Source organism: Pseudophryne corroboree, unplaced genomic scaffold (assembly GCF_028390025.1).
Source record: "Pseudophryne corroboree isolate aPseCor3 unplaced genomic scaffold, aPseCor3.hap2 scaffold_1370, whole genome shotgun sequence".
Classification (NCBI taxonomy): Eukaryota; Metazoa; Chordata; class Amphibia; order Anura; family Myobatrachidae; genus Pseudophryne; species Pseudophryne corroboree.
This window is the reverse complement of record NW_026967996.1, coordinates 53,899-79,260: the sequence shown is the minus strand read 5'-3', so window position 1 is coordinate 79,260 and position 25,362 is coordinate 53,899. Positions and strand designations below refer to the sequence as shown.

At 44.2% G+C, this 25,362-nt stretch overlaps 3 non-coding genes and 1 pseudogene across 3 annotated transcripts; 2 read left to right on the top strand and 2 right to left on the bottom strand.

The window, feature by feature from the left end:
- Positions 1-1,979: 1,979 nt before the first annotated feature.
- On the bottom strand, positions 1,980-2,134 carry LOC134995119 (U1 spliceosomal RNA; annotated as a pseudogene).
- A 152-nt stretch (positions 2,135-2,286) lies between these two features.
- Positions 2,287-2,450, bottom strand: LOC134995121 (U1 spliceosomal RNA). Its single transcript, XR_010197997.1, has one exon. It is a non-coding gene; the product is annotated as a U1 spliceosomal RNA (small nuclear RNA).
- Positions 2,451-2,973: 523 nt separating this feature from the next.
- Positions 2,974-3,137, top strand: LOC134995120 (U1 spliceosomal RNA). The gene has a single exon (XR_010197996.1). It is a non-coding gene; the product is annotated as a U1 spliceosomal RNA (small nuclear RNA).
- A 152-nt stretch (positions 3,138-3,289) lies between these two features.
- Positions 3,290-3,452, top strand: LOC134995122 (U1 spliceosomal RNA). Its single transcript, XR_010197998.1, has one exon. It is a non-coding gene; the product is annotated as a U1 spliceosomal RNA (small nuclear RNA).
- Positions 3,453-25,362: the final 21,910 nt, after the last annotated feature.

The following is a 25,362-nucleotide window of genomic DNA, read 5'->3' as shown; positions in this document are numbered from 1 at the left end:
TTGGTAATCGGGAGTTACTGGCGGTAAAATGGGCTTTCGAGGAGTGGAGGCATTGGCTGGAGGGAGCAAAACATACTATTTCGGTATTGACTGACCATAAGAACCTGCAATACATTGAATCGGCTAAGCGGCTTAATGCCCGGCAGGCACGTTGGGCATTATTTTTTACACGTTTCAAATTTATAATCACTTTCAGGCCTGGTTCCAAGAATACTAAGGCTGATGCCCTGTCACATAGCTTTCTTCCGGTTCACAATAACAATCCTGTTACCCCCATACTTCCATCTTCGGTCATCTGGGCGGGCCTCACACAAGATTTATTTACCCAGTTAAAACAGCTTCAACACCAAGCTCCTAGAATTACTCCTGCTGGTCGTCTTTACGTCCCTGAGTTTTTGAGAGTTACTGTTTTAACGGAATTCCATGATAACAAAGTTTCAGGGCATCCAGGAGTCTCTAAGACATTGGAGTTAGTCTCTCGCTCAGTATGGTGGCCTGGTCTTTCTAAAGACGTCAAGGAATTTGTTTATTCATGTCAGGTTTGTGCACAGCATAAGGTTCCCCGTTCCTTGCCCATCGGGCAACTTATGCCCTTAAATGTTCCTCTCAGGCCATGGTCTCATATTTCTATGGATTTTGTGGTTGACCTTCCCCTTTCAGCCGGATTCCGAGTCATATGGGTGGTAGTGGACCGTTTTAGTAAAATGGCTCATTTTATTGCTCTTCCCCGATTGCCTTCTGCCCAAGGGTTGGCAGTTTTGTTTCTCCGCCATGTATTCAGGCTTCATGGGTTGCCTACTGATATTGTTTCTGATCGGGGTCCACAATTCATCGCACAATTCTGGAAATGTTTTTGTGCCTCATTGAAGATGAAATTGTCGTTAACATCCGGTTACCACCCACAATCCAACGGGCAAACCGAACGAGTTAACCAATCATTGAAACAATATTTGCGCTTGTATTCAGCCAAACTCCAGAATGATTGGTCCGAGTTTCTTCCGTTGGCTGAATTTGCTTACAATAATTCTTGTCATTCCTCCACTAAAGAGTCTCCATTCTTTTCAGTTTTTGGTTTTCACCCCAGAGCTAATTCTTTTTTTCATCATTCCTCAGTCTCCTCGCTTACCTTAACCTCCCATCTCAGAGCCATTTGGAAAAAGGTGCACCTTGCTCTCAGAAAAGCGGCCTTTCGAGAGAAGAAATTTTCTGACAGGCTCCGACGTCCTTGCACTTTTAAGGTGGGAGATAGGGTGTGGTTGTCGACTCGCAACATCAGGCTTCGACAATCCTCAGCTAGACTGGGACCCAAATTTATTGGGCCATTTCTTATTATTAAAAGAGTCAACCCAGTTGCCTTTCGGTTACGTTTACCAAGATCTCTCAGGATTGGAAATACGTTTCATTGTTCCCTGTTGAAACAATACGTTTCTTCCAGTAGATTTCCTCGGAAGATCTCTCAGGGTAGATCTCCAGTAGATGTACAGGGACAACAGGAGTTCTTGGTAGAGAAGGTTCTCGATTCCAAATTGTCCCGGGATCGGCTGTATTTTCTGGTTCACTGGAAAGGCTATGGTCCGGAGGAAAGGTCTTGGGTCCTGGATAAGGATCTTCATGCCCCGAGGCTCAAGAGGGCATTTTTTCGGGAATTTCCTCAGAAACCTGGCTTTAGGGGTTCCTTGACCCCTCCTCAAGGGGTGGGGTACTGTTTGGCGCCGGGGTCCGCTTGATGGTCTGCGCGGCCCGGCGCCTAGCAACTAGAGATGCCGTGCACGTACAGCCGCCGGCTCCCTAGCAACGCTAGACGCCGGGCGTGCTGAGCCGCACGGACCCTAGCAACGGGGACGCCACTGGCGGACCGCGTTCCCCGTTGCTAGGCTTTAGGAAATTAAGATATTCACCTGCTCTCTGGCCGTGCAGCAAGGCAGCTGCACGGCATTTATTCTAATCAGCCATTAGCATTAGAGACCTGAGACAAAGAGATCTGAATTATATGAGAGCCGACCAGAGGAAACACAAATTATGCAGTCAAGTGTCCCACATTTGGGGAAATCGCAGATGCAGCACACCCAGAGTGCAATGGGTGAGCCTTGCCCTGGGAGAAGCACCTTCCTGATCATACCTGGCAGGTAAGTAGGAGTTGGGCAAGAGCTGAGGAGGGTCGCTGCTCGGGCACCCCCCTGTCAAGTGAAGGAGATCCAACTGAGGCAGCACAAGAGAACTCTCGAAAGAAGAACAAGGCTAGAGGAAGATCTGAGACACAGAAATCTGGCTTTTACCAGAGCTGACCAGAGGAAAGCACAAACACAGTAACCCACTACCACAAATAATGCAGTCGAGTTTCCCACATTTGGGGAAATCACAGGGGTCAGCATACCCAGAATGCAATGAATGAACCTCACCCTGGGAGAACAATCTTCATGACCATGGTATCTCCTATGCAAAATAAGTATGATTTGGGATAGGGCTGGGGAGGGCCGCTGCTCAGGCACATCTCTGTCAAGTAAAGGAGATTCAACTGAGGCAGCACAAGGGAACTCTCATCTGCTTCAGGGGCTGGGGCATAGCCAACATGAGCCCCACACCGAAGGAGGGTGGAGATGTTTAATGCAAATTAGGGGTCATCCAAGCGCCACAAAAGGACGCCATGCCCTGCACATCCCTTTTTTCTTTTCATATGCAGACGAGGGTTGAAGCCAACTTTGACCCACTGCTTGGATGACATCACCATATGCAAATCCATCTGCTGCAGGCCTTCCCCCAGGAATGCTTGCACTAGTTGTTGCATTTGGTTTGTTGTTTGGGGGTGCTTCAGTATTAGGCAGCCTTCTGCCCTCCCATGTTCATCTGAAAATATGTGTTCTCCCTGCAGTTGTTGTCCCCAGATGAGAGTTCCCTTGTGCTGCCTCAGTTGAATCTCCTTTACTTGACAGAGATGTGCCTGAGCAGCGGCCCTCCCCAGCCCTATCCCAAATCATACTTATTTTGCATAGGAGATACCATGGTCATGAAGATTGTTCTCCCAGGGTGAGGTTCATTCATTGCATTCTGGGTATGCTGACCCCTGTGATTTCCCCAAATGTGGGAAACTCAACTGCATTATTTGTGGTAGTGGGGGACTGCATTTGTGCTTTCTTCTGGTCAACTCTGGTAAAAATCAGATTTCTTTGTCTCAGATCTTCCTCTAGCCTTGTTCTTCTTTCGAGAGTTCCCTTGTGCTGCCTCAGTTGGATCTCCTTCACTTGACAGGGGGGTACCCGAGCAGCGACCCTTCGCAGCTCTAGCCCAACTCCTACTTACCTGCCAGGTGAGATACTATGATCATGTAGGTGCTTCTCCCAGGGCAAGGCTCACCCATTGCACTCTGGGTGTGCTGCCCCTGTGATTTCCCCAAATGTGGGAAACTTGACTGCATAATTTGTGTTTCCCCTGGTCGGCTCTCGTATAATTCAGATCTCTTTGTCTCAGGTCTCTCTCCAGCCTAGTTTGCTGTCTGTTTCCACTTCTCTTTTCTTGAGCCGCTCCCTTCTATGCCCTTGCGCACTATCCTGACTTCTCCCGTCTGCTTACTTTGTGCCTTCCAACGCACAATGCGAACTACAGGTAGTGCTGCAGGGCCCACACCCTTTTAGTTGCCTTAAAGAGCAGCTCTGGAGCTGTTACAGTGCCCAGCTGCTGCAAGAAATCAGCTTGAATGTTCTTCGTTGATTGATGGAAGAAACATCTTACAAAAACTCTCCAGATTATTGACTTTTTAAAGTTTTTCTAGGAAACGTTCTAGATGAATGCTTATTAGCGTTTGTCAGAATATACGTTTGCAAAGTGTCTCTGTGGCGCAATCAGTTAGCGTGTTCGGTTATTATCCAAAAGGTTGGTGGTTCAATCCCACCCAGGGACGTAATTTACCTTGTTATCAGATTTTGGTGATCTTTAAGTAGACAAGTCAAAATTTCAAACCCCCTCTTATTGTGTAGGGTACCTGGCCTTCTCTGATGTAATCAGAGTTAGATTTGATTCAGTGATTTTATAAAAAACAGCTAGGAAGCACAATTTAGCAGTGGGTTGCAGAGAAAAAAAATATGCTGAAAAAAAAAATCCAATTGAGTGATTAAACAGCTCTTCATTTTCTGGCTTTATTTTTATGCTAACAAATTTGTTCTCTGAAAAGTGTCCACAAAGCCAAGTCTCTGATTAACACCTTTGTAGGGATGGTTTTTCACCTATTACTAAATTAAACTTGCTTCATTGGAAAGGCAGCAAGATGCATCTTCATTTCAATGTCTACTGAAATAATACAAGTTGACACCAGGAAACATTAACGCTACTGCATCCTTGCTGCTTTCTCATGTGGAAGTCTGTTTAATGCGAAAACAAGGTGATATCTAATTAGCACACAGGTAAGGAATTAAGAAAATCTTTATTTAAGGGTGAAGATGTTTCTCACAAAATCGTTGCCCCAATGCATCATTGAAATTCAAGCTAGAAAGATGATTTTAATATATCACTTGTACATTTTGTATTGCTCTTCTGGTGACAATGTAGTTTGTTTTTGTCAATTACCATTTTAATAATAGGGTAAAGAAAATTAAGTGGATTTTTGAAAGAAAACAATACTGTCAATATACTATTAAAACAAATTAAAATGGTAAAAGTTATTGTACTTTAAGTAAAAATAAAAGAGCCAAAATATCAATCCCAGTTTTGGATTACTTTAATTAACAAAAAAAAAGCATACAGCAGAGGAGAGTTTCAATCTGCCTACCTCTGGGTTATGAGCCCAGCATGCTTCCATTGCTGTACTCTGCTGCACATGTAAGTGCATGAGATCCTGAAGCACTCACTCATCATGGGAAAGTACCAATGTGTTTCTTCGTTGGTTGATGGAAGAAACATCTTACAAAAACTCTCCAGATTATTGACTTTTTAAAGTTTTTCTAGGAAACGTTTTAGATGAATGCTTATTAGCCTTTGTCAGTATGCACTTTCGCAAAGTGTCTCTGTGGCGCAATCAGTTAGTGTGTACGGCTATTAACTAAAAGGTTGGTGGTTCAATCCCACCCAGGGATGTAATTGATCTTGTTATCAGATTTTGGTGATCTTTAAGTAGACAAGTCAAAATTTCAAACTCCCTCTTATGGTGTAGGGTACCTGGCCTTCTCTGATGTAATCAGAGTTAGATTTGATTCATTGATTTTATAAAAACAGCTAGGAAGCACAATTTAGCAGTGGTTTGCAGAGAAAAAAAATATGCTGGCAGAAAAATCCAATTGAGTTATTAAACAGCTCTTCATTTTCTGGCTTTATTTTTATGCTAACAAATTTGTTCTCTGAAAAGTGTCCACAAAGCCAAGTCTCTGATTAACACCTTTGTAAGGATGGTTTTTCACCTATTACTAAATTAAACTTGCTTCATTGGAAAGGCAGCAAGATGCATCCTCATTTCAATGTCTACTGAAATAATACAAGTTGACACCAGGAAACATTAACGCCACTGCATCCTTGCTGCTTTCTCATGTGGAAGTCTGTTTAATGCGAAAACAAGGTGATATCTAATTATCACTGATAAAGCTAAATATTTATCGTATATAAAACACTTTAAGAGGTCTAAGAACACTGTACGCTATCTACGTAGGAAGTACCGTAAGGGTACGCAAGTTGCGTAGCGATCGCTCAACCGTAGTCGAGACGCTCAAGCGTCACGTTCGCTTACGGCCCAGAGATCACAGGCAGGCACGCTATTGGCTGCCGACTAACGTAATGATTCGCTATAGCGTAGCGGACGCTCGGGACCACGAGGAGATCACCAGCGGTGCAGACGCTTATAACGTTAAACCTTTATATCTATACCTTTAACAACGAAATATACAGTAAACCTTAGTGTGGTGACAGAGTGTAAGTGCAACCTGGTGTAACCTGATTAACTACAAAGCTGCTTGAGCGTCACCGACGCTCAGGGAATACTTAACACTATAAGAAATACACAGATACCTGGGCTTAGGGTCCAAAACCTATTATATGTATTATGACTATTATACTTGCAAAAGAATCACAGAACAAATCATACACTACAATATAACATAGACTAACTAACCAGATAACTACACAGGAAATACAACGCAATACAATACAATACAATCAAGGGAAAATAAGGGAGAAAGAGGGGAGAGAGAGATGGCTTACAATAACATCAAGACAATATGATTGCGGAGAGAACTTACGCACAAGGGGAAACGATCGCATGCGCCTCGATATCCAGCTCCCGATTATCAGCAATGAGAACCGTTGAAGAGAGTGAACTGGATACGGTCGGCCTGCCTATTTATGCCCCACACACAATACAATTCAATGGTCCCTACAATCTCATTGTTCATTGGACACAGGAATTCGGCTTCGCATTATAACAAAAGGTCATAGGTTGATTCATACAGGTGGGCTGTGACTGTTTCCAACTGTCCAGGTGGGTGGGATAATGGGTTTCCCGCCGCATGACTAAGTAAGAACAAATAATAGTAAATGGACATAAACTTCTTATGTCCATAACTATTCGCACGAGCGATTAATCCGCTCCAAACCAACACCGGAATATTGCTATTTAAATACTCTTCCGATGGGTACCAAACACTACTGTATGACCCCTGTTAGACCCTTCGTACAATACAAAGAGGGATCTCTCTGTTCAGGAACATGCTATGTTAACTAAACTTTCAGAATCTATCAAAGGGACCATGATCTACAAAAAACATTATTAGTGAAAATATGTAACGAATGAGTCGCACGCTACGATTACATAAACTCTACCGTAAATACGCATACCGTGCGCCTGCGGGTGCCCGCGACTGTGAGTATGTGCACGTACGGGAGAGCGTACGCATGCGCAGTGCGGACCAGTATGAGGTGCAAATATGGCAGTGTGTGTAGAGATATTTTTCTGACTTTGACAGTCCACCCTTTGGCAGTCAACAATAACTGCCACTTCCTGAAAACATTTCAAAAAGAGAAAAATATATGTTAGGGGTTAATACATTTACATGGTTGGGTAAAGGAGGAGAGGGGAGAAGGTGTGAAGAGGGTATGACCTAGTGAGATAGCAGAAGCATGTGTGTATGAATCCGTGCTTGGGGGTCATGTATCATCGTGCCGTACGTGTTTTAAATCAAGCTTCGAGGTATTGCGAAGTATACATTTGAATTACTTCTTATCCCGCGGTACGGGTCTGTGGATGGGCTGTCAGACTTTACCGAGCTCTTTTTGGCTTTGGTTGTAACAAAATGGGGGAGCACATTTTAGTTGATGATACATGAATGGGGGAGATATGTGATTGCTGATATCTGTGCCTGTATTCCCTATCGACTATGTGTGTCATTACCTGAGGGTTGTAGAAATGAAGAAAAGACATAATTACGGTAAATTCGGTGGTATTCTATGTCAGGTAAATGTACATTCGTCGATTGAGGTCTTGTTTGGTGTCTGTTGAATGCAGTCTTCTTTGTGCTTTTGCCCATAAGGTGCGAGCAAAGCTGTCAATGTCCATAGATTTACAAAAGTGTTGGGCTAGCGTAATTTTAAAATTTCTAGGGAAACTGGGGATCCATGGCATAGTTCATCAAAAATCTGTGTATCAGGTTGTCAAACTTCTTCTTTAATCCCTCTGTTGTCTGTATATCGGCTCATCAAATTCCTCGTCCAAGTGGGTCTTGTTACCTTGGAGAAAACGGAAAAACAGGTGAAAGAAACGGACCGTAGAAATCGCATTTTCATCACATCATTGTTTCTACATTTGGGTCATAAATCAAGTCCAGGTTAATTACAGTTTCCTCACTCCTTAAACTCATTACCCTTGTACGATGTTTGCACTTCATTAAAGCCTGACCGCATCTAAATATCAATCCAATCGATATGACAACACCTAAGATACATAGGAGAAACTTCCCAACATCCATTATGACTCCTTGAGCCCATTCTCCTAAACCAGAAAACCAATTTCGCGGGTTCAACCATGACACCCAACCAGTCAGCTCATTACCTACAGCAGCAAGAGTGAGATTGTGTCTCCTGCGAAATTCCCACTTCAATTGGAGAATATCGTCCATCTTTTGGTCTATGACCTCGACCGGATCCTCGGTGTTATTCGTGATATACGTGCAACACTTCACGCCGTACTGTGTTGCCAATGTAACACAATATCCACCTGTCACTGCTGTGAGGTAATTAAGAACCATTCTATGCTGCACCAGTTCTGTTTTATAAGCTTGAAGTTCCCTTCCAGTATATCTAAACGTGTCATCATACATTTCAGTGATATTATCTAACAAATTTGCGAGCGCCGATATGTATTTATAATTCAGCACTCCTCTAGCGGTGCGGGTAAAATCTAACGCGATTAAGAATTGAATCCCGGTGGATTCACTTATCAGATCAGAGGCCGGATGCTCTGTCTTCTCTATCAGGTGCCTTTTAACAACGTGCTCGTAATGGGTGTGAGTATAAGGAGCTTGGGCACCACGGTGTATGTCTTTCATTTTGTCATGTGATACAGTCATTACTTCAGGCAGTACTTTTCCAATATAACACAATCCTTCAGAGTTTGGGGCAAGCCACTTGTACGCCTTTCTCCCGCATATGAAATATGCATCATCGGGGAGAACATATGGGACGGAGTAGGACATAACCATATTACACACCTTCCATGTGAAATCTCCTAACCCTAATTCTTCCATCTGCTTAGTACACGTATCAGGTTGTACGATATGTGCACAGTATCCTGGTGATACCTCTCCAACTCTAGTAATCCTATTTCCTAAGGTATACCTATACCGGAAAGATTTTCCTCTACTGGCTATGTGGCGTACAAGCTCTGTATCTGTAGGCATTCTATCTGCTCTATGCGAAAAGGTCATGGTTTGGTTACTCCATGACACTTCCCAATTTCCCGGCTTTCGGGGATTGGAGATGTTGAAACATAATAGGGACCTATCCACATGGTATTGGTGGAGCTTCAAACTAGGAGGGCTGGAGATATTAAACCTCCGGTCCACCGGTCTCCCACCATTTAACTCAAGTACCTCCTCTATCGTTAAAGGAAATGGTACTAGCCCTGATTTGCTATGACCCTGAGGTACTTGAGAGCATACCCAACAATCTGTTTTGTTTAACACATTACCCACTAAGGAGTGATAGTCACTCAATGGATGCCGGTCCATATGGATATTAAAACTGGATTGGCATTTCTTAATGCACCCATCCTCAATGACATTGTTACAGAGCCTACAGATACAGTTTTCTTCAGCTAATAATCCTTAAAAGAAAAATGTTTACAAATAACATGGCTGCTAGATCGTTTCCGGTACTCGCCTTTGCTTGGTGATTGGGTTGCTATTGGAAATTTACACCTCCATCTTTATCATCAGGACCTTTCTGGATCCTTTCACGACCTCACTGATACTCTCACCGGAACAGACTGCTCTGGTCAACATCATGGTCAACAGGAAAATCCAGATCACAGTCTCTTGGGGCAAGTCCATCTTACAGGAGGAGAAAAGAAGAAATTTGTAATGGGGGTACAGAAAATCAGTTTGAGGGGGAGAGAAACTTGTTACGATAATTAGTTCTCTCGTCTTGTTGTTCTTCTCGTTCTGCTGTCTTCTCAAAGGTGCTGTCTCTCAGTCTTCCAAACGAACATTCTGGTGATGCAATATTCCCTCCAAACCAGCGATCTTTCTGTAAGGAGCAAAAATCTTGCATCACCACTTGTCTAACTGATGGGTGACATACCATCTTTAAAACATGAAAGCATGAGTGAGAAGAGAGAGAAAACAACAACAGCAAAAAAAACAAAGAGAGAGAACAATTTATGTGCATGTGTATATTACTTAAATCAACAATAGCCATCAATAGGAAAAGAGAGAAAAAAAAAAAAACATTTTTAAAACATTTCAAAACACTGTCAGATCATCAGGCTGTCATATCTACATGTCCAATGGTTTCCTTGCGCAGTCCCTCCCCCCAGCACTTCCATATTCCATTGTCTGTATCTGGCCAGAATACATTGGTGCGGATAGGTCATGCTGGGGTTTGGTAGACTTCTGCAAAGACCAAGTATGTATGCAATGTTTGAATCCTACCAATAATCGTCAGAGATGGGGAGAGAGAAAACGAAACATTTCACAGATACATTTACAACGTTTCACCCGGTCATTCCTGTGTTTTCAGTGAATGACCTCCCAATTTATTAACCGTTACCTCAGGCTTTCCATCAGTCCTAATGATCACCTTTTCCTGACTACATATCATGGGTGTGGCCCAAAATTCTTCCTATGTGATCCCTGATTATAATCGTGTGTGTTATAATTTTGCTAATTTCTTGGTCTAGGGTGTCTGACTTTATGTGGGTTATTACAGTTGCTGGCATAATGCCCTTCTCTTCTACAATGATAACAAATCCTTGGCTTTCTCCATGTGCTAGGGGCCTGGGATTCCGGTCGACTTGATGCATCCTCTAGTGCTTGGATGTTCAGTGCCATCAACCGCTCTCCCTGCGCTTCCCTGGTTCTTTGGATATTTCGGTCATGCTCGATAGCGGACTCTCTTAATGCCGCCACCGAGATACCTCTCCAATGTGGTATGGAAGTTTGTACCCTAATTTTTAGTGTGTCTTTTAAGTTGTTCATTAATACGGACACAGCTACCTCTCTGTGGTGTACATTAGTTTCAATGTCATCTATACCAGTGTACCTAGCCATATCCTGCAGAGCCCGGTGAAAATACTCTGATGCGGATTCACCTTCTTTTTGTTTTATTGTAAAGATTTTATTCCATTTTACTACTGTAGGAAAATATTCTTTCAACTGTAGATTGATTCTTTTTACATTATCTTGGTTATACTCGTTTGTTAGTGGCACTTCCTCATCTAGCTTACAATCAGCGATAAATTTCAATGAATCAACATCGGGGGGTAAACATGCCCTCAAAACTGTCCTCCAATCTTTGTTATTTGGCTCTGCAGTGTGTCCTGGCACTCTAATGTATCTTTGACAAGCAACTAAGTCTTTCCTGGGATCAGGAAATTCAGACAGAATTGTTCTTAATTCTGTTCGGGAAAAGGGGCAGTACATGGCGATGTTCCTGACGGGGGTGACTCCTGAAGAGTCAGTTTTCCCATTTGGTACTGCAATTACCCTGACAGGATTAAGTCCAGTAACGTCATTCTGAATTGATTCTACAATGAGGTACATTTGTTTGTGCGTAATGTATAATACCATACGTACCTGTGGACACGACCTCACCTGACCCTCCATTAGGGGGTTTGTTTACAGTCTTTACCGATTGGGTCGCGTCCACCTGGATGTCTTGTGTGATGGCTTCTGGAAGAGGTGCCGACATCGTTCTGGGTTCACTTTCTTGTTGGTGTTCCTGAGGAAAGTTTAACATGGGGTGCGACTTGCATGGGTTAATAGTTGTACATTCAACAGTATTACAATTATCTTTGTTACATTTATTACACTTATTCTTATCATCTATACTACAGTTGCTAAGAGCGTTTTTATTGTTCACCCTTGTGCTTTTCTCCGCAACCACAATCCCCTCCATTGCCATGTCTCTCCTCTCAAGATGAAAGTTAGGTATGTGAGTTACATTTCTTTGCATTTCACCCTCCTGTTGCCATAACTGTAAACAATCATAATGCTTGATTCGTCTCTTTGCTGATTTAATGAGACATATCCTTCTCCTTAAATTATGCAACACCTCTGAGTCAAAACTACCTATCCCGGGAAATGATGCCTTATCCCCCGCAGTCATTCGTGTCCATTCATCACAAAAGGTCTCAGTGTGGGGACCATATTTCCCCCACATTACTAACCGAGCAGACCCTCGGGGTCTGCAAGCTTCTGGAGTCTGAATCCTGACTGCCGACTGTCTCTGTGTCGTGCACTTGGCTTCCATTGTGGACCTTTTTAACACAGAAAAACTTCCTAAAATGCACCAAACACAGAAATTCGTTGGAAATCCTTAAAGTTCTTCCACTGAACTTCTTCTGCTCCGGGTATCTCCGATCCGCCTTCTAGCAGACACGTGTAGCCGTTGCAGGCCCTATCTTTAGAGATTTTCCTGAGAAAATTCCCTTCCTTTTTCTTTACACAAATCACGCTTGCATGTGCTCCCTACAACACGTATGAGGGCAAGATTTACGCATGGATATACGACCTCATATCACGTTGCGTTATTGGTCACACATACAACCGTGCGGTCCAATCGTACCACTTATAGACACTTGTTGCCCATAAATGGTAGGATCATTGGCCAGAGCGTAATACAACGAAAACTTTATTACACTCTGTTGCACGTTTTCACTTCAGGCCGTGCTCATTAGATCACACAGATCACAAAGTCCACAAAGCGGGATTTAATACCGTTTTATCACATAGACCACAAAGTCCACAAAGCGGGATTCAATACACTCATACCGTTTTCAACCCACTATCATTCTTATAGTTTTCTGATCAGAAAAATCATTTCCCGTAGTCTGATAGCTCTCCCCAGAGGTATTACAGTAAAGTAAGGTATTTAAACTAAGTTTTGGAAAGCTGAAATCAATTTGTGCTATTTATCGCTTTGCGTTATTTACCGCGTTGCGCTACTTATCGCCTGTTGTTTGAGTTACGTGGGCGTACCCAGACGCTCCGTTGCGTAATATACGCTGCGTGCGTCGGCCTTTGGATTGCGTACGCAAGTGTTTGTTAGAGACACGTGTACGCAAAGCAAAGATCCACCGTAACACAATTTATACTTTTATCAATGTAGATGATCCTTGACTTCGCCTTATCTCCCAGGCAAAAACTGTGTGTTTGTCTATACTTTAACTATATTACCTCTATTCTTAAACTATGAAATAACGGCAAATCTCTTTTAGCACTTTTATCAACTATAAACTGGCAAACAGGAGAGTGACATACGAAAATACACAAATGAAAAAGGAAATGCAGATATATATGTGTGCGTGCAAGACAGAAAAATAAACAGTTTTAAAAGACACTAGCGTTTTGCTCTTACCTCCGGTTCCCGGATTCCTTCAGCACCCTTTACCTAAGCGAAGCAGACGCTTATCCCGTCAGCACTACGAGGGATACAACCTCCCGCCCTTTGCTGATGGATAATGTCTGCTGATATTACCTAGTGCAGATATGTGAAGGACTGGACGGCCCCCAATTGATAAAGCTAAATATTTATCGTATATAAAACACTTTAAGAGGTCTAAGAACACTGTACGCTATCTACGTATGAAGTACCGTAAGGGTACACAAGTTGCGTAGCGATCGCTCAACCGTAGTCGAGACGCTCAAGCGTCACGTTCGCTTACGGCCCAGAGATCACAGGCAGGCACGCTATTGGCTGCCGACTAACGTAATGATTCGCTATAGCGTAGCGGACGCTCGGGACCACGAGGAGATCACCAGCGGTGCAGACGCTTATAACGTTAAACCTTTATATCTATACCTTTAACAACGAAATATACAGTAAACCTTAGTGTGGTGACAGAGTGTAAGTGCAACCTGGTGTAACCTGATTAACTACAAAGCTGCTTGAGCGTCACCGACGCTAAGGGAATACTTAACACTATAAGAAATACACAGATACCTGGGCTTAGGGTCCAAAACCTATTATATGTATTATGACTATTATACTTGCAAAAGAATCACAGAACAAATCATACACTACAATATAACATAGACTAACTAACCAGATAACTACACAGGAAATACAATGCAATACAATACAATACAATCAAGGGAAAATAAGGGAGAAAGAGGGGAGAGAGAGATGGCTTACAATAACATCAAGACAATATGATTGCGGAGAGAACTTACGCACAAGGGGAAACGATCGCATGCGCCTCGATATCCAGCTCCCGATTATCAGCAATGAGAACCGTTGAAGAGAGTGAACTGGATACGGTCGGCCTGCCTATTTATGCCCCACACACAATACAATTCAATGGTCCCTACAATCTCATTGTTCATTGGACACAGGAATTCGGCTTCGCATTATAACAAAAGGTCATAGGTTGATTCATACAGGTGGGCTGTGACTGTTTCCAACTGTCCAGGTGGGTGGGATACTGGGTTTCCCGCCGCATGACTAAGTAAGAACAAATAATAGTAAATGGACATAAACTTCTTATGTCCATAACTATTCGCACGAGCGATTAATCCTCTCCAAACCAACACCGGAATATTGCTATTTAAATACTCTTCCGATGGGTACCAAACACTACTGTATGACCCCTGTTAGACCCTTCGTACAATACAAAGAGGGATCTCTCTGTTCAGGAACATGCTATGTTAACTAAACTTTCAGAATCTATCAAAGGGACCATGATCTACAAAATACATTATTAGTGAAAATATGTAACGAATGAGTCGCACGCTACGATTACATAAACTCTACCGTAAATACGCATACCGTGCGCCTGCGGGTGCCCGCGACTGTGAGTATGTGCACGTACGGGAGAGCGTACGCATGCGCAGTGCGGACCAGTATGAGGTGCAAATATGGCAGTGTGTGTAGAGATATTTTTCTGACTTTGACATCACACAGGTAAGGAATTAAGAAAATCTTTATTTAAGGGTGAAGATGTTTCTCACAAAATCGTTGCCCCAATGCATCATTGAAATTCAAGCTGGAAAGATGATTTTAATATATCACTTGTACATTTTGTATTGCTCTTCTGGTGACAATGTAGTTTGTTTTTGTCAATTACCATTTTAATAATAGGGTAAAGAAAATTAAGTGGATTTTTGAAAGAAAACAATACTGTCAATATACTATCAAAACAAATTAAAATGGTAAAAGTTATTGTACTTTAAGTAAAAATAAAAGAGCCAAAATATCAATCCCAGTTTTGGATTACTTTAATTAACAAAAAAAATGCATATAGCAAAGGATAGTTTCAATCTGCCTACCTCTGGGTTATGGGCCCAGCATACTTCCATTGCAGTACTCTGCTGCACATGTAAGTGCAAAAGATCCTGAAGCACTCACTCATCATGGGAAAGTTCCAATGTGTTTCTTCATTGGTTGATGGAAGAAACATCTTACAAAAACTCTCCAGATTATTGACTTTTTAAAGTTTTTCTAGGAAACGTTCTAGATGAATGCTTATTAGCCTTTGTCAGTATGCACTTTTGCAAAGTGTCTCTGTGGCGCAATTGGTTAGTGTGTAAGGCTATTAACCAAAAGGTTGGTGGTTCAATCCCACCCAGGGACGTAATTGACCTTGTGATCAGATTTTGGTGATCTTTAAGTAGACAAGTCAAAATTTCAAACCCCCTCTTATTGTGTAGGGTACCTGGCCTTCTCTGATGTTATCAGAGTTAGATTTGATTCAGTGATTTTATAAAAAACAGCTAGGAAGCACAATTTAGCAGTGGGTTGCAGAGAAAAAAAATATGCTGGCAAAAAAATCCAATTGAGTTATTAAACAGCTCTTCATTTTCTGGTTTATTTTTATGCTAACAAATTTGTTCTCTGAAAAGTGTCCACAAAGCCAAGTCTCTGATTAACACCTTTGTAGGGATGGTTTTTCACCTATTACTAAATTAAACTTGCTTCATTGGAAAGGCAGCAAGATGCATCCTCATTTCAATGTCTACTGAAATAATACAGGTTGACACCAGGAAACATTAACGCCACTGCATCCTTGCTGCTTTCTCATGTGGAAGTCTGTTTAATGTGAAAACAAGGTGATATCTAATTAGCACACAGGTAAGGAATTAAGAAAATCTTTATTTAAGGGTGAAGATGTTTCTCACAAAATCGTTGCCCCAATGCATCATTGAAATTCAAGCTGGAAAGATGATTTTAATATATCACTTGTACATTTTGTATTGCTCTTCTGGTGACAATGTAGTTTGTTTTTGTCAATTACCATTTTAATAATAGGGTAAAGAAAATTAAGTGGATTTTTGAAAGAAAACAATACTGTCAATATACTATTAAAACAAATTAAAATGGTAAAAGTTATTGTACTTTAAGTAAAAATAAAAGAGCCAAAATATCAATCCCAGTTTTGGATTACTTTAATTAACAAAAAAAAATGCATATAGCAAAGGATAGTTTCAATCTGCCTATCTCTGGGTTATGGGCCCAGCATGCTTCCATTGCAGTACTCTGCTGCACATGTAAGTGCAAGAGATCCTGAAGCACTCACTCATCATGGGAAAGTACCAATGTGTTTCTTCATTGGTTGATGGAAGAAACATCTTACAAAAACTCTCCAGATTATTGACTTTTTAAAGTTTTTCTAGGAAACGTTCTTGATGAATGCTTATTAGCCTTTGTCAGTATGAACTTTTTGCAAAGTGTCTCTGTGGTGCAATTGGTTAGTGTGTAAGGCTATTAACCAAAAGGTTGGTGGTTCAATCCCACCCAGGAACGTAATTGACCTTGTGATCAGATTTTGGTGATATTTAAGTAGACAAGTCAAGTCAAAATTTCAAACCCCCTCTATAGTCTTTCTTAAGGACATCCCACCTTCCGCTAACTTTGTCATTGGTGCACCAAGACCGCCGGGTCTTTGCCAGCCCCTCCCAACAATCTATCTACCCGATCCGCGATGTGCCGTACCCGAGCACCCGGGAGACAACAGACTGTACGGCGATCACGGTCCCGGTAGCAGATTGCCCTATCTGCCTTCCTGATGATAGAATCCCCTACCACCACCATCTGACTAGGTACCTCTCTATCTTTTATCCCAACCGTGCCAGAGGGACCGCACCACTGGATGCTAGAGGGAGCAGTCTCCTCCGGCACCGTCATTTCTTCACTATCATCCTCCGATTCCTCGTCCAATCGGGCAAATTTTTCGGGTTTGATAGTTCGGAGATGTCGTGCCTCCCCCTCTTTTTCTTCCTTCTTACTGTGACCCAACTGGCTACCTAATCATCATCCTCTTCTACCAGTGACCCCTCCCGCAACTCCTCCACCGTTCTGTCTAAACTACGCTCGAGATTGTGAATCCCCCTCAGTCGCGTAACGGTTTGCTCTAGATCAGTTACCTGGGCTTCCAGGGCAACAGTTTGCCCACACCTCGTGCAGATGTAATCACACTGGGCCGGTAGCTCCATGTGTGCATACGTCTTGCACGACATGCACTGAGTGAGGTCCTCAATCACAGCCCCTCCCATATTGTTTGTAAGGTCTAACTCCCTGTTACTCTCACAGAAAAAGCAGCAAAAATAAAAAGTAGAAAACAAGCAATCTCACTTATACAATAAATTAAGCTGGCTTATACTTATCTATCTTTGTGCGGTTCTTGGTCCTTCACTTTTATGCAGCCGTAGTACTCTCTCCTGCGGCACCTATTCTCCACTTAGCAGTTGCAGTTGTTCCAGCTCACTGCACCTCCTTTTCACTCGGCTTCCAGCTCCTGCTGATTAAAAAAAAGCCCCTCACACATGCACAATCACAGCCCCTCTGCTACTCCAAGTAAGAGAGGCACTCACTCACAAGGTCAGCCCCTTGCAGCCTCACCAGAAGTTTAATGGTACTGCAAATGTGTGTTCCTGATTGTGTATTATAAAACTCACCTTTTTCTGTATTCTAACTCACCTTTTTGCTGTTTAAAACTCACACTTAGAAGTCCAAGCAGCACTTGGAAGAGACAAGTCCACAGAGCAAGCTCCAAGAGTCTAGTCACTGCTTATATAGGCTCAGCCAGCTGCTTTAATCAGCCCTTCCTCCTCCTGATTACTCCTGATTACTCACACCTGATTTAACCCCTCTGGCTTTTCACCTCACACTTTTTTTTTCCTACAAAAAAAACAACAACCCAGTACAGATATAATAAAACAAAAAGAAACAGTATAGATACAAACAATCACAATCAGAATCAGATTACTTTCTCTCACAATATTACTAACCCTATATGGATAGACAGAGATTAATCAGAGTTCACCTTTTTGCTGTATAAAACTCACACTTAGAAGTCCAAGCAGCACTTGGAAGAGACCGGAGTGAGTTCCGACAGGCCCAACGTACTGACCCCTCCCTGAGCAAATTGAGGAGTGCAGCCGAAATGGGGTTGGAAACAGCTGATGGAAGCAAGATAGTGTGGGAAGAGGAATTACTGTACCGAGTGGTTGTTCCTCGGCCCAGACAGGAAGCAGTCATGCCTTCTAAACAGTTGGTGGTACCTACACAATACAGAGCACAATTACTAGCTTTTGCCCACGACATCCCTGCAGCTGGTCATTTTGGCACCCGTAAAACATTGGCCCGACTGTTGCGGAATTTCTTCTGGCCACGGATTTCTAGAGACGTTAAGCAGTATCGGGACACCTGTGATACCTGTCAGAGACTGGGAAAGCCCCAATGGAAAGCTTTTCTACACCCATTACCTATTATAGGGGAGCCCTTTGCCCGTGTTGCCATAGACCTAGTTGGACCATTAGCTATTCCCAGTCTTACGGGCAAGAAGTATATCTTAATGCTGGTGGACTTTGCTACACGTTACCCTGCAGCCGTGGCCCTGTCATCCATTGACACGGAACATGTTGCGCAAGCACTGATGGACATATTCAGTCAGGTCGGATATCCACAGGAAGTTGTCACAGATCAAGGGCCTCAATTCCAAGGTGAACTAATGCAAACCCTGTGGGAAAAGTGGGGGGTTCGGCCTCTTCGGAACACCCCTTATCATCCTCAGACCAATGGACTATGTGAACGATTCAATGGAACGCTGAAAAGACTCCTACAAGCTTATGGTGGTCATTCCGAGTTGTTCGCTCGGTAAAAATCTTCGCATCGCAGCGATTTTCCGCTTAATGCGCATGCGCAATGTCCGCACTGCGACTGCGCCAAGTAAATTTGCTATGCACTTAGGAATTTTACTCACGGCATTTTCATCGTTCTGGCGATCATAATGTGATTGACAGGAAATAGGTGTTACTGGGCGGAAACAGGCCGTTTTATGGGCGTGTGGGAAAAAATGCTATCGTTTCCGGAAAAAACGCAGGAGTGGCCGGAGAAACGGGGGAGTGTCTGGGCGAACGCTGGGTGTGTTTGTGACGTCAAACCAGGAACGACAAGCAGTGAAATGATCGCAGATGCCGAGTAAGTCTGGAGCTACTCAGAAACTGCTACGAGGTGTGTAATCGCAATATTGCGAATACATCGTTCGCAATTTTAAGATGCTAAGATTCACTCCCAGTAGGCGGCGGCTTAGCATGAGCAAATCTGCTAAAATCCACTTGCGAGCGAACAACAAGGAATGACCCCCTATGTACAATCCGAGGGGAGGGACTGGGAGAGAGCCCTGCAACAGCTTCCATTTGCTTATCGGGAAGTACCACAAGCATCTACCGGATATTCCCCGTTTGAACTTTTGTACGGCCGGAAAGTGCGGGGGCCCCTAGACCTGGTCAAAGAGAGTTGGGAGGGAACTTTTCAAGAACACCAGCAGCCCATTTTACAATATGTAAAGAACATGCGGAATCGGATGAGAAGATTGCTACAGTTAACCCAAGAGCATCTCCGGGAATCACAAGAGAAACAAAGGGAATGGTACGATGCCCACGCTCAAGACCGTGAGTTTAATCCAGGGCAAAAGGTCATGATGCTTATCCAAGTGCGGAGAAACAAACTGCAAGCCACCTGGGATGGACCATATACAGTGGTAAGGCGCACCGGACTGGTCAATTATGTGATCGCCCTGGATATGCACCTTCCATATAAATAGAATCAAAGCTTATAGAGATTGTCAAGTAGCGGCCATGATGGTATGTTGCCCTGCGATGGAGACACCAGAAACTGATCCATTGCCTGACCTTTTGGGAGCTGCTAAAGAGAATAAGGGAGTGGAATCAGTCCAGGTGGGACCACAATTGATTACAGCACAGCAGCAAGAGATGCATAGGATCTTAGAGGCTGAACAAGCCCAGTTTTCATGTCAACCTGGTCGAACTCACCAGACCACTCACCATGTGGACACTGGGAACAGTAAGCCCATCCGACAAGTCGCTTACCGAATGACCCCAGATGTTATGAGACAGGTAAAGACTGAGATCAAAGAAATGCTAGCTTTGGGGGTCATTGTGCCATCTAAAAGCCCATGGGCCGCTGGGGTCTTGTTGGTTCCCCAGAAAGATGGGACTACACGGTTTTGCGTGGACTATCGCAAACTGAATGAAGTAACCATAACTGATGCTTACCCTATGCCCCGTATCGACGAGCTACTGGACTGGATTGGAGGGGCCAAGTTCATCTCAATGCTGGACTTAAGCAAGAGTTACTGGCAAATCCCACTTACCAAAGAAGCCCAGGAGCCTTCATCACGCCCATAGGACTCTTTGAGTGTACTACCATGCCTTTCGGGATGAAGAACGCCCCTGCCACATACCAGCGAATGGTGAATGACCTACTGGAGGGATGTCAAGACTTTGCACAAGCCTACCTCGATGATATCGCCATCTTCAGCCATACCTGGGCAGACCATTTAACTCATGCGGCAGAAGTGCTCAAAAGGATCAGACAGGCCGGGCTCACCATACGCCCAGATAAATGTCAGATGGGGATGGCTGAGGTTCAGTTCCTAGGACATCGGGTTGGAGGAGGATCTATTAGACCAGAACCGGCAAAGGTGGAGGCTATTGTCAACTGGCCCAGACCTGTCAACCAGAAGCAAGTGCGGGCCTTCCTTGGTGTTGCTGGCTATTACAGAAAATTCATACCACATTACAGCACCGTGGCCAAGGCCCTAACGGACTTGACCAAAAAGAGACATGCTCGGAAGATCGAATGGACTGTTGAGTGTGAGCAAGCCTTCACCATCTTAAAAGACACGCTGACTCGAGCCCCAGTGTTGGCTGCCCCTGACTACGATAAAAAGTTTATTGTGCAGACAGACGCTTCAGGGTGTGGACTTGGGGCAGTGTTGTGCCAGGTGGGAGAAGATGGTAGGGAACACCCAATTGTGTATCTATCTCGTAAGCTAGCTGACCGAGAGATAGCCTATGCCACTATTGAGAAGGAGTGTCTAGCCATAGTCTGGGCCTTAAAGAAACTACAACCTTATCTCTATGGTAAAGAATTCACTATTATTACTGACCATAACCCGTAAAATTGGCTAAATAGAACCTCAGGGGAAAATGGGAGGTTGTTGAGGTGGAGTTTAGCGTTACAAGGTTTCAACTTTTCTATTTCTCACAAAAAGGGACGAGACTATCACAACGCTGACGGGTTATCCAGATGTGAGGAAACAAATGCCAAACTTCGCAGACCTTCGGACCGAGACAACAGTCAGGACTCCAACATTGGGATCATGCCTGTCTCCTCGATTTAAGAAGGGGGAGGTATGTGAGGAGACCAGGGAAAGGGATGTCTAGGACTTGCTTTCATGTTAAAAAGGAAAGAGTTAATTCTATGGCCCAAGTTCTGAGTTCTTAAATTAAAGCACTCAGTCTGCAGAAGTCACACACAGGAAGTATCCCAGAAGCAGGCAGCAAGGGAGTGTTCTTTTAGAAAAGCCCTCCTCCTTCCCCTCTGGAAAGACTGACAGCATGATCCACCAATCTAAAAGGAGGAGAGAGAAGGAACCAGCAAGGGAGAATTGTGGGAGTGAGGAAGTTGCTGGGAGGAAGAGACTGTGTGTGTGGAGGTGATGGTGCACAGCTAGACTCACTGGAGGTTGGGGTGTCGTCCCCTCTCAGTGTCATCAGTGACAAGCCACTCTGTGTGCCCTGCTACAGCTGTCATTGCTGCCCAGGACTGGAGGAGATATAGAGCAGCTGGTAAGGACTTTGCTGAACTCTGAGTGGACATTATTAGTATAACCCTGGTTGCTGTTCACTGGATTTATGGGTCTCCCTGAATAAAGATCACCTTTTTTTTCATTATAACCCGCTCCACAGTGTGATCCCTGAACCCCAGGATACCCAGGTCACCCGGTATCCTCACAGATACTCTTCCTGTTCTCCTTAGAGGATCATACCAGTAGGTGGATAAAAAGGTTAATAATACTTAAAAAAAAGGTATAGTATAGTATAGTATAGACCAGGGACGGCCAGACTTTTGGAGTCGGTGATCTACTGTGAAAGCTAAAAAGCTTTTGTGATCTACCTAGGAGGAATAATAGCGCGCGCCGCAAAAAGGGGCATGACAAAAAGTGGGCGTGGTATAACAAAAAAGTGTGCGTGGTATAACTTAAAAAAGGGACGTAGCCTTACTGCACAGAGTGTAATGACTGTCTCGCACGAAATAACACATTGGCCCCCACAGGTAAAAACCTCAAACACATATGCCCCCACAGTGCCAGATACACATGCCCCCACAGTGCCAGATACAGATATGCCCCCACAGTGCCATGTGCCCACAGTGCCAGATATGCCCCTATAGTGCCAGATACACATGCATCCACAGTGCCATGTGCCCACAGTGCCAGATATGCCCCCACAGTGCCAGATACAGATATGCCCCCACAGTGCCATGTGCCCACAGTGCCAGATATGCCCCCACAGTGCCAGATATGCCCCCACAGTGCCAGATACAGATATGCCCCCACAGTGCCATGTGCCCACAGTGCCAGATATGCCCCCGCAGTGCCAGATACAGATATGCCCCCACAGTGTCATGTGCCCACAGTGCCAGATATGCCCCCACAGTGCCAGATATGCCCCCACAGTGCCAGATACAGATATGCCCCCACAGTGCCATGTGCCCACAGTGCCAGATATGCCCCCACAGCGCCAGATTACAGATATGCCCCCACAGTGCCAGATATGCCCCCACAGTGCCATGTGTCCGCAGAGCCAGATATGCCCCCAGTGCCACATATGACCCCACAGTGCCAGATATGCCCCACATTGCCAGATATGCCCCCACTGAGCCATGTGCCCACAATGCCAGATATGCCCCCATAGAAGAGCTCACCATTGCTGTGTGGAGAGCGCAGCACGCGCTTCTCCTGTCTGCCGCCCTGCTTCTCAGTCTGGTCTCCGGTGGTGACGGCAGCGTGTATAGCTCAAATCAGGCGCCGGTCCGCGAGCTCTCATTGGCTAACGAACCGGCACCTGATTTGAGCTATACACTCGGCCGTCACTGCCGCAGACCAGACTGAGGAGGCAGAGCGGCATGCAGGAGAGGCGCGGCTTCGGGTGGCTGGGCGGCGGATCGCGATCGACTGTTTGGCCACCCCTGGTATAGACCATGGGTCTTCAACCTATAGCCCTCCAGCTGCTGTGGAACTACACATCCCATCAAACCCTGCCTCAGTTATAGCATGCCTTAATAGCAAAACTGTGGCAGGGCATGCAGGGATGTGTAGTTCCACAGCAGCTGGAGGGCCACAGGTTGAAGACCCATGGTATAGACAATGATGGCTTTAAGGCTCCTGTTAGAAGTCAAACATGTGCTCACCTGAAGTAGTGGCTGTGGGCACTGTGTAGGGGAAGTGATGGGCGTCTGCCAGCATTTTGTTTATATTTTCTCAGACTGAAGCATCTTATGTACTATAGGCGGAAGCTGCTTTCACTCTTCGTGTTTACACATAGGCAGTTTTGCCTGGGAGCCTCGGGCAAAACAACAAATAACAAAACAAAGAGCTAATTACTTCTAAAGAAAATTTCAAAACCTCAACAAGCAAGGTAGCGCTATCTAGCTACCAGACTGGAAAGCAGATTCGGGGAAATGATTCTAAATTGCACAGGCATAATTCTAAGTAGGTCCTATTTATTTTTTTATACTGTAGTGTCAGAAAATGTGGGGTTGGCATTTGGACGTGGGGTCCCCCATGCCTGTTCTGGCTGGGCTGTCTCAGGGTATCACCATTTAAATACACAGTCACTTTTTATATCATGTTTGTCTATTATTTATGTATGCACATTTATTTCACATACTCTCTACCTTTAAACTCATAGTAGGGACCTTTGATAATGTCGATTATCTTTACAGGAATAAAAGCTATACCTTATACACACGTAGAATACACTTTACCATGGAGCCGCTGCGGCCGCTAAACCTAGTACACACGCTACGTACTTTATACACTGTTTGCGTACGGAGTCCCGTATCACTGTACGGACTTAGCGTACAAACGCCGCGCTGGGGGTACAAAGTACACACAGCGCGCACACACCCAGAGATACATTTTAAACCTTCACAGTAATGCAATGCAATGATATTACACTTTAAACCTTATACAGCAATGCAGTGTGATGCTATTACACTTTAAACCTTAGCAGGGCAATGAGCACTCGACACCAATTGTGAGTTTACCGCTGGGTTCCGACACCACAGTGGATTATTTCTGAAAGGGGGTTTACAATACAAATGATACACTACAATTAATAATGAGCGGGTTCGGTTTCTCGGAAACCGAACCCCCCCGAACTTCACCCTTTTTACACGGGTCCGAGGCATACTGGGATTCTTCCGTATGGCTCGGTTAACCCGAGCGTGCCCGAACGTCATCATCCCGCTGTCGGATTCTCGTGAGATTTGGATTCTATATAAGCAGCCGCGCGTCGCCACCATTTTCACTCGTGCATTGGAAATGTTAGGGAGAGGCCGTGGCTGGCGTCCTCTCCGTGTATTGTTGATGCAAATATTTGTGCTTGCTTTACTTATTGCTTAATTGTGGGGACTGGGGAGCAGCTGTATATTAATATAGGAGGAGTATAGTGCAGAGTTTTGCTGATCAGTGACCACCAGTTTTATCCGTTCTCTGCATGAAAAAAACGCTCCTTATCTGTGCTCAGTGTGCTGCATATATCTGTGCTCACACTGCTTAATTGTGGGGACTGGGAAGCAGCTGTATTATATAGCAGGAGTACAGTGCAGAGTTTTGCTGACAGTGACCACCAGTATACGTTGTCTGCCTGAAAAACACTCCATATCTGTGCTCAGTGTGCTGCTTTATTGTGGGGACTGGGGACCACCAGTATAATATTATATAGGAGGAGTACAGTGCAGAGTTTTGCTGACCAGTGACCACCAGTATACGTTGTCTGCCTGAAAAACACTCCATATCTGTGCTGCATTGTAGACAGTATATAGTAGGAGTACAGTGCATAATTTTGCTGACCACCAGTATATAATATATAGGAGTACGGTACAGAAGGCCACTGCTGTACCTACCTCTGTGTCGTCAAGTATACTATCCATCCATACCTGTGGTGCATTTCAGTTTTGCACAGTTTGCTGACCACCAGTATATAATATATAGCATTACGGTACAGTAGGCCACTGCTGTACCTACCTCTGTGTCGTCAAGTATACTATCCATCTACATTCTATACCTGTGGTGCATTTTAGTTTTGCAGTTTGCTGACACAGTGACCACCAGTATATATAGCAGTATGGTACGGAAGGCCACTG